Below are 10,371 nucleotides of genomic sequence, written 5' to 3' on the forward strand. Positions count from 1 at the left end.
GCAATGCTGTGGGGGTGGGGACAAGAGCCTTCGTATCCCTGGACGGCTCAGCGGCGAGGAGTTGCAGGTGAATCTCGTTTTCTTCATCACTGAGCGTTTTGGAGTTGGCACTTCTTGGCTGTGGGAAGCAGCAGACACCTGAGCCCCCTTGGAGATGCAGTGTCAGCTCCTTACACACCCCTGCCCCTGCAAGAACTCCTGAGGCTTAATGGTTTCCTTTTGGAAAGCTTTCAAATTGTGTTCATTTGCGTTTACATGATCTGCTTCCTTCAGCTCTGTGTGTGGATTATTCTCCTGTTGGGTTTAATTTAACCAAGTTTGCAGCTGTGCTAACAAATTCACCGATGCCCCCCTGCTTTCAAATGGCTTTTTCTGCCTTTTCTCTGGCTTTACTTCAAGACCAACTCCACACTGAAACGCTCCAGCATCGGGACTGTCTGCTTGGAGTACCTACTTCTTCAAAACCCATTTCCTGTGACTGAGCTTCACTGTGTCTCTAACAAGTTACTTTAATATTTTAATGGTCAAAATTAATGATTTATAAAAATCACTGTTAAAAACAAACAAAAAATGCACCTTCTCTAAAGCTGTCAGCTTCAGCCTCTAGCAGGAGGGTCTGCGTGTTTCCTAAACATGAGGGTCCCTTGCAGGCCTGCTCGTCACAAAAATACTGTGAAACTCTGAATCTTTAAGAAAATATCACAAACGTGCAGATGTGCAAAGACACCAGAACCTGCCAAGTTTAATCTTCTTGTGATTCTTTTAAATGAGCTTGTTGTATTTAATTAGACTTAGGAGAGACCTGGCCACCTGGTAAGAAGGTGATTATTGGGGACCACAGAGATTTAAGGGGCGTTCTGGGCCTGAGTGTCATGTGAACCCTTAAAACACTCCTCCTAAACTCTGCCTGGATCCGTTTGTACTTCAAAGACCAGTAACCTGGTTTTAGAAGACACGCGGCTCTTCTCAGAGCAGACAGAGCCCAGCAGGATTCCCCTGGAGGTGAGGTCAGGACCCACACAGCCGCCCTCCTTCCCCGAGCAGACCCTACGAAGAGAGAGATGCCCGTCCCTGGGAGAGGGGACTGTGCACCGCAGCCCGAGCCACAAGACGACGCTTGTTGGAGCTTGTCTGTTTAAAACAGGCTCCCTGAGACTGTGGGTCCATAGACACCATAAACCCTGTCGGTATAAGAATTCACTCCTGGGTTCATCGACAGGGTAATGTCTTGCTGTCTTGCATCTAATACGAGCTAAGAAAGCGATGCGTTTGTGTGAGTGTGAGACTGAGCGAGAGAAGATGGTTTCCCTCTCGGCGGGAGCTCACTCGGCCCAGGAAAGCCCTCCTGGCCTTTCACAGACACCGAAGGCCCTGCCGCTCTCGGCTCGGACGCCTCATGTTAACGAGGTAGCCTTCCCATGAAAAGGTAGTGTGTGTCTCAAAGTGGAGAAAGCACCGAGCCCATCTTAACACCTGGACTCATTTTCCTATTGAAAGAATGATCAGAAAGGGCACGTTCTTCAAGAGCCAGAGGTGAAAGGCCACCGGGCCTCTCAGGGAGGCTCCGGGCAGAGCTCTGGGCCAGAGTCCAGGCCGCGTCTGTCCACCTTGGCTCGTCCACCTGGCAAACGCCAGGGCAGCCCCACGAGCGACGGCATCCACTTCCCGTTGAGGCACAGCTGCCCCCGCAGCGCGAGCTCTGTCCCCGGGGCAGTGACAGGTACGCCGGCCCCTTGGGCAGCCCCTCCCTGACCAGGTCCAGGTCCAGGTCCTGACGCCATCCTCGGATAAAGGAACAGGAACTCCCAGAGAAACGGCTCATCCCGGGCAGAGCAGGGACCGCTAGGTGTAGTGAGATGTGCATCCTGGGTGGGGTCCTGGGACAGAAAGGGGACATTAGGGAAAAGCCAAGGAAATCTGATCAAGCGTGGACGTTAGTAATAACCACGATGCACCCATATAGGCTCAGCAGTTGAGAAAACGTATCCTACTAATGTAAGACCTTAACAAAAGGGGAATCTAGCTGTGAGGCACATCCCAACTCTGCCCTGTATTTGCAACTTTCCCAGAGATCTAAAACTGTTCTACGGTAAGAAGTCTGTTTTAGTAAAAACCCCTTGTTTACACTCAGTTCTGTCCTCTGCTCCTGAGCCATCTTCCAGCATCGGGTCCTGGACCGTGTCCAGCGGGAGGGCCTGGAAGCCGGAACAGACCTGGAACCAGACCTCCTGCGTCTCAGTCCCTCGGTTTCCTCCTCTGTAAACCGGGGTAACAGCTGCCGGCGTGGGGGCCGCATGACTCAGCACACGCATGGCGAGTGTTGTGTGCGCCATGCGTGTCGCTGTAACTCCTCCTTATTACCTGCTGGCTCCCAGTCGTTGCTTGTCACCTTGCAGCTCAGGAAGAGGGTGGCTGTCCTGTCACTTTGCACGCCTGCCCCCTGGCGTCACCTAAAACGCTGGGGCCGCTGGCCTCTGTGGGAGCAGATTGGGTGGGATTGAGGACCCGGGGTCCTTCCCTGCAGGACAGTCGGACGGCCGCTGTCTTACCACGAACATTAAGGGCAGTCAAGCTTGTGGCTCCAAGGAGGACAGTTCCCAGTGTTCGGGGTCGGTGCGGGGCTGTGAACAGCGATACTTACGTGTGTGGCCGGGACTCCCGACGGGCCCTCCAGAGATGCACCCTCACTTTCCTCCCTGGGCAGGTGGGTCCAGGAGCCACTGGTTGCAGGCTGGACCGGCCAGCACCTACTCACTGCTGGGGCTCAGGCCCCGAAAACCCTGGAGGCTGAGCCCCGGCCAGCCTGGAGGACCATCCGGCATCTGGTGGCCTATTTGCACTAAAGGCAGGGCGGTGCATTATAAACACCTGGTGAAGCACCCTCATAGGAAATACTTTAGATTTGGGGTGCAGGTTGCCATGTTCTGGGCACGTCTCTGCAGAAAGTTCTAGAAGAAAATTCAAGAAGGCCAAGGGGAGAATAGCCAGGTGGGCGGGTGGAGCACAGATGCAGGAAGAGGCCGCCGTGCCCGAGGCCTTCCCCACCTCGTTCAGACTCTGGTTTGGCAACACTTGGCCTGTGGGCCAGACGCCCTGTTTCTGAACCAAGCCCACATCCTCTTTGGCTGGGCTGCTCCTGGGCCCGGCGGGCTGGGAAGGGCAGTGGCTGCAAGGCTGGTGCGCACGCCAGCCAGGAGGGCTGGGCGGCCGCCTCTTCAGCCATCACACCCGTGAGATGTACGAGTAAGTACAGCAAAAATAGGATGGGGGGAAATGGGTCATTTCAAATGAGGTCTTGGAGGAACAGAATCTGACTGTGTATCTGCCGAGATGCCTACTCCCAGAATCCCGCCTGGGGGCAGCAAGGCTCAGGCGGGGATGGGAGGGGTCTTACTGGCCCTTCTGCTTCAACCCCCAACAAGCACAGGGGCTCTGTGGGGCCCTGTCCCCTCACTGATCCTCCAGACCATGGCCGAGGAGAAGAAACCTCCCCACTGCAAACACGAGATGCTACAACCCCGATTTTCAAAGTTTAAACAACCAAAACGATTTCTGCACCATTAGGAAAGAAATACTGCTTTTCCATCTTTGACATCCTGCTCTTTCCTCTCCACGTGTGTGAATGTGTGTAATGTACGTAATAGCGTGATAGGTATAGCGGGACATCACATACATATTAGTCTTTTTACGGTCGGGGACGTGCCCCCGAGCAGAGCTTGGAGCCCTGGGTGAGAATCCATCCGCCCCAGGTGTCTGTGTGTATCTCAGTCACCTGGGGACCTAATCAAACGGCAGGTTCTGGTTCAGTGGTGGAGCCAGGGTCAGGGGTGAGGGAGCTCTGCCCTGCTGACAGGGGATGCTGGGATGCTGGTCTGCGGACATGCGCCAAGCAGAGGACAGGCTCAGGCCCTAACCCGTAGGAAGCTGCTGGACCAGAGGCCCACCTGGAGGCAGTGTGGCCCAAACACCGGCCGAGGGGGGAGCCAACCCCACCCCCCACGGCTGGCGTAGGAACTGCTCGGGCACTTCAAGCTCTCCTGCATCTCGGGTTCAGCGCTCTTTAAAAAGCAGGTATTTAGATAATCACCCAGAACATCACGCTGCAGGGTCACCCACACCTGAGGAACCCAGATGGGGTCAAGTCCCCGACCCACCGCAGTTTAGTTACTATGACCTGGCTCCCCACGTGTGACTGAGACCGACTGCAGCTCCGCCCCTACGCTGGTCCCCGAGAACCAGGTGAGACGGTCCCCGGGGGGCGCTCGGCACGATGCCCAGGGCCAGGCAGGGGCCTCTCCACCCGGACCCGGGACGGCCCCGCGCACTGGGCTCAGGTCCGCATCCTCACACCTCCCCTGCGTCCATCCCCACGTGGAAGCGAGCACAGCCCGCTCTGTGTCCAGATGTCCTGCACGCGCCATGCACTGGGCTGGGGCGGGGGCCCTGAGGGCTCTCCTTCTCGCTCATCCGCAGGGTTTCCGTCCTTTGTCTCTGGGAAGTTGCTGCTCATCACATTGTTCCTTGGGGAGAATTTTATCCCCAGGGCTCTTACTTTCCTTCTAAAAAATCCGCATATGAAACCCTCAAACAAACAGATCCACAGGGAATCCCTGGTGGTCCAGTGGTTAGGACTCAGCGCTTTCACTGCTGTGGCCCGGGTTCAGTCCTTGGTCAGGGAACAGACCCTGCAAGCCTCGCAGCACGGAAGGAAGAGAGAAAGAGAAATCCACAGGCTGGTTTTACCCAGTGATTGTGTCCTCGGAAGCTTTGAGGGAAAGGGGGAAAGAAATTGGTCTGAAGTAAAATTGAGGCAATTAAAGGATCAAACTCACAACTCCTTCTGCAGACACTCACCGGCGGCCTCAGCACCTAGCCCTTGTCAACTTTTATAACCACCTTGTTTGGCAGAAAGGCCAGGAAGCCACTTGTTGCACACAGGGCGGTTGTGAGCCTCTTGGGTAAAGGAAAAAGGACGAAAAGACAGGCAAGGAACCTGCAAACACGAACTGTGAAGACCAGAGAGCAGCAGGCACCCGCTCCTGCCCTCCCATCCTGCAGACCCTCGAGCCCTTGTCTCCAGCACATCCATCATCGCAGCCTCGGGCAGCACAAAGCGCTGAGCAAAAGGAAATTCTACCTTTGATATTCTTAATTTTTTTTCCTGGTTTTCTCTGTGAAATATGAAGCCACAACTGACTCGATGGCAGACGCACAGGATTGGCTGGTGTCCGCTCAGCCCCAGTGAAGGGGCTCTGCTTGGCGTCCCTCTGTGGCCCGATCCCGTTGGGGAGCCGCTGTCCTGCATGGGATCGGAGCCCTTTCCCAGGGGCTGGCCTCCCCCGGGCTCCGGCTTGCAACGCCACACACAGCTCAGAGGGAGGATGGACCACCCAGCACCTGCCCACAGGCAGAGCCCGCCAAGCCGAGGCCTTACGACAAAGCGCTGTGGCCAGGCCTCCTGCAGAGACGGGGCCCCTCTGTGGGAGTGAACCAGAGACGGCAGAGCTGAACTCCACTGTCCCGAGGTCAAGGCTCTGGCCCCGCGGGGACGGGCCTCCAGTGCCCTGCTCGTCCTGACATCTGGAAGCTTGTTGTAGAGCTCAGCCAACAAAACACGTTGACAACAGAGAGAACAAAGTCAGCACTCGAGCAGCTAATAGAACGCGACGTGGAGACATCTCTGAGTTCTTGAAATCTAGTACATGAGATGGAAGTGCGTGCAGAACAGACCAGGAGGAGAGGATTCTTCAAAGTCAGCCCGATCAGAACCCCTAGGCGTGCTAATGGCCCCACCGCTGTCCATCCAGGGCTTGGGTGATGATACGTTTATTGTGCATGTGGGGTCCCGGTTGCAAATGGGGAGGTGTCACTCACAGATAAGGGACCTGGGCCTGAATTTTATAGCCTAATTTAATTAGCACTGATCTGAGGCTGGTAGTACCTGGTTTTTCCAGTTCTCAGGAAATATACCTTTGCCTGGGGGTGGGTGGTAAGCGGGTACGGAAGATACAGGTTGGGGGAGGGCCGGTGCGGGGAGGGGCCAGGGAGGTGGGCTGTGAGACATGAAAGGCTCAATATTGAATTTCATCTGTGATGTGATAAAACCCCAGGCCTGGCTCTCTTCACGTGCCAGTGAGCATTGCAGCTGAAACCCCAGGAAGGGCAGAGACTGCCCTCTGCAGCAGTGCCTGAGCGGAGGATGAAAGGGAACACAGACACCCCAAGGTAGGAGCAAAACCCAAGTCCCTCTGAGGCCTGTGGAGGTCGGGGAGTCGGCCCGCAGGGCTGAAGGCCCCTAGGGTCGTCCTTGTTTGCAGTCTCTCTGGGATGTTTGTGGTTACTGAAGGACATAACCATGACCTTGGGGACTCAGGGAAAACCCCACCCCCAGACACAAATTTTAACTCTCTGGGTAATATGAAATAAAGAGCAAGGTTTTAGGAAGTTAGTGTAAAATAAGCAGGTTGCATAACTGAGGACAAAAAGCTTCAGATTGTTAAAAACTACATTTTAAATGCTAAGCGGAACTTCGTAGGACTCAGAATGAACGAAGTACCCCCACTCTAAGTGTGTTTTGCGAAGCTGCGTGGTGTGTAGAGCTAACTGCAACTCGGGGGCCTTGATGGAGAAGGACTGGGTCTCCCGGGAGAAACTTCCCCCCACCGGGGCGGGGACACTCCTGCATGGGCAGTGGGTTCACCTAACAAATGGCGTCGAAGCCAGTGCTTTGTGAGCTCTCGTCTGGATTTACTTCAGTGCTTTTTTCTTCGTAGAATTGGTTTGCTATTTGCTGTTCCTTTTGCTCATAGAAACTTGATTCTTTAAATAGGGGTCTCTTAATTGTCGAAAAATGATCCTCGTTTCCACCACTGGTTACCATGGGGATTTTTCCCCAAAAGTGTCTGCCTTGCTGTTTAGAAGATGAACTTTTATTTCCCATATTTTGGGTTTCACACTCCATTTAGGGGAAGGATGAGAGAAATGTTGATGGGTTGGTCCTGTGACCTGGGCATGGAGGTCATGTGACCTGGGCGTGCGTCCAGCTGGGGCACAGACTCACTGAAGGCCGGCAGAAAAGTCCTGGACCACTCGGAGCCTCAGTTTCCTTGGGACTGAAGCTCACTGCCCATCCCACAGGGAGGTAGATGGCCACGTAGACATGCCTAGATGCCTAGAACATCTGAGAGGTGAGAGATTGAAGGGCTGTCTCTGTCCTGCCTGGTGGGGTCTCCACTAGCCACAAAGGACTGTACATTTAAAGTGATTAAAGCTAATTAACGTTCAAGACACAGTTCCCCAGTCACACCAGCCGTACTCAAGGGCTTAGCGGCTGTGTGGACAGTGGCCGTCGTCTTGGATGAGGCCGGGCTCAGAAAGCAGTGGGGAGGTGAGTGTAGGACCGGCCGGGGCGGGAGCCGGGGCTGGACTCTGCTGGATCCCGGCCCACAGATAGTCCAGAGAGCACGGGCATCCTTGCTTCCGCCTCCTGTCCACGTCTTTTCAGGTAGAACTGACAGAGTGAAGGGCCCCCCGTTTGCAGGTGGCAGGTTGGGGCTAGGCACCCCCATGAGACCCTCGGCCTGGGAATTGCCCTGCACTGGTCAAAACACCCAGAGCCCAGGTTCCTCCTTCTGCTGAAATGGCAGCTCACTCTTGCAGTTGACGGAGTGTTATAAAGAGTCTCTAGAAAGTTCTCTCGTAGCTGTTCTGTACCACACGTCTGGGAGACACCCAACTACGAAGTTGTGAGATGAGACCATTGGGGCCAAGGGGACATGGGTCTCTCCATTATTTCTCACAACTGCATGTGAATCGACAGTTACCTCAAAACTAAAGGGTTAATATTTTTGAATGTTTCCCCCTTGTAGTTCCGACAATGCAAATCTTTTTAAAGTTAAGAATGTCTGCCCTGGGCTTCCCTGGTGGCGCAGTGGTTGAGAGTCCGCCTGCCGATGCAGGGGACACGGGTTCGTGCCCCGGTCCGGGAAGATCCCACATGCCGCGGAGCGGCTGGGCCCGTGAGCCATGGCCGCTGAGCCTGCGCGTCCGGAGCCTGTGCTCCGCAATGGGAGAGGCCACAATAGTGAGAGGCCCGCGTACTGCAAAAAAAAAAAAAAAAAAAAAAAAAAAAAGAATGTCTGCCCTGGGCACCCGAGGAGCGGATTGTGAATGGCCTTTAAAAGCACATTGAATTTTTTCTCATAGCTCCTACAAACGTCCCCTTGACTAAACCTGGACTTCGCGAAGATCTCTTTGCACTTTACATTTGCCCAAATTTCAAACAAGGACTCAGCGTAAAACTACTTGATGGTGTTTCCCAAACTCTGAAGTATCTCTGTGTGTGGGCCCCAGCGATCTGAGTCAGGGCTGCGAGGGCCTGGAGCCCCTTCTGGGCTGGATGTGGGCCTGTGAGTGACCGGCGGCCTTGACTGCCAGCAGAGCCATAGCATTTGGTTCCATCTGATGGCTTGTTGCTGCCGAAATCACTGCAGGAGCTAGGACATGGCGGCCCCTCCACTCGGCGTCCCCGTGAGGCGCCTTCCTTATCCTAGATCAATGCTGGGGGTGTTGGTAGGTCTTCATCATAACCATCACAGACCGAGGGTCTTGGAATTTGAAATCAGTTTTTCTGCTCCGTCTTTTGGACGAGGTGGTGGTACGTGGCCTTGATGTGTGTGTGTGACATCATGCCAGGCCTGGGGGCAGGGTGGTGGCCTTGGGCCGCTTTCGGCCTTGGGTGGGAAGCCCTGGTTTGACTTCCTTCATCCCTTCCTGGCTGTGTGAACGTAGACAGTGACCTGACCTCTTTAATCCCCAGTTTATCGGTAAGATGCACACATGAACCCACCTGTTTCGTAAGATTTTCACGGGCAGTAAGTTGGGTTAGGATTTGGGAGTTAGTGGCTCACGGCGGGCAGGGCGCTGGTGGCCTCAGGAAGCCCGGAGGAGAGGCAGGGGTGCTCTGAACGCGGCCCACGCGGCCCCTGGCAAGTTCACGTTCCCACCTGGTGTCTCCGTGGCTTTCCCCTCTGCGCTTTGCGGATAGAGTCTGCACAGGGAGAACATCTCTCCAGGGATTTACCAAACTGCTGGACGCGGGGAGAGCAGGGGGGTGGGAGGAAGGACCCAGCTTCTGGCCGCATTCCCCCCACCCCGCCCCCGGTTTCCCGGAACACAGCAGGGGTCCTTCTTACAAACATCAACTTGGAAACGTAAGCGAAGGCCCGGATGCACGACACAGGGCTCCGGCCTCTGTCCTTTGGCAGCACGAGGACCCCTCGCACAGGGCAGTGGCCTCACGCTCAGCGCAGAGAGGTTAAGAGCCACCCCCACCATGAACCTCCCTGCAACCTAAGCCTGAGCGGCCCAGGGCCCCTGCATGAGAACCGAGTTCATTCTGACCACAGGGCTTCGGGAAAGGAACAATTATAACCTCTCTGCCAGTAACGGTCACTTGGTGCGTCTGTACTTCTCAGAATCGCTGTAATCAGAAAGGCAGTTCCACCTTGGACGTGTAAATCTGATGTTTGTCCCCCAAGACCTTGGCTTGTCCCTGTCTGGGTCCACTCTGCTCCTTGCAGAGATTCCAGGTGAGGGCGGCCTGGGTGGAAGCTTGGGCTCCGGGCCATGTGGCTCCCTCCCCCAGGAGAGGAGGGAAGGGCTGGGCGGGGCCTTTGGTTTAGCGTCCTCTTCACTGTGCGTCTCCGAAGTCGAGTCCGGGTGGACCGGGCCTGGCCGTGGGGGCTGCTCTGCAGACTTCGCCCCACGCCACACCCCACTGCATCTCTTGGTCTTGGACCCAACAGTTCTGCCGCCAGGAGTGTTTTCTAAGGAAGAATCAGAGTCCCTCACGCTGTGTGACTTATATACGGCGTCGTCACATTGATGACAACAGTGGAAGATACTGGGATAAACACGAGTGTCCAGCCAGGGGTTGGGTTACCTGCTCCTGGGCCTGTGAGGTGGGATCCACGTCCGCAGCTGTGCTCCTGCTGTGTCGTGACAGATGGAGATGCTGGTTAAATTATTAGGCAAAAAGGATACAACGCTGTATACAGCATGACTCTCAATTCTATATGTATATAAAATGGAAGGAAATATATCAAAATCTCAATAATGTTTCGAAGAGTAGGACTCTAAGTGACTTTTAAGTTTCTTCTTCATACTTTTACGTATTTGAAAATATTCTATGAAGTTTTTATCGTCAGGAAATTAAGAAAAAAATGGAACAAATGTCAGAGACCAAGGTCAGGTGACTAAGTCCCCATCCACCTTTCCTGGGGGGCCAGTGCAGGCGTGAGTCCCCCATCTGGCCCCTCGGGCCCCATCCCCCCAAAAGTTCCCAAAAATATCTGTCTTTGATGGTCTTGG

This window comes from Orcinus orca, chromosome 13, assembly GCF_937001465.1.
Source record: "Orcinus orca chromosome 13, mOrcOrc1.1, whole genome shotgun sequence".
NCBI lineage: Eukaryota > Metazoa > Chordata > Mammalia > Artiodactyla > Delphinidae > Orcinus > Orcinus orca.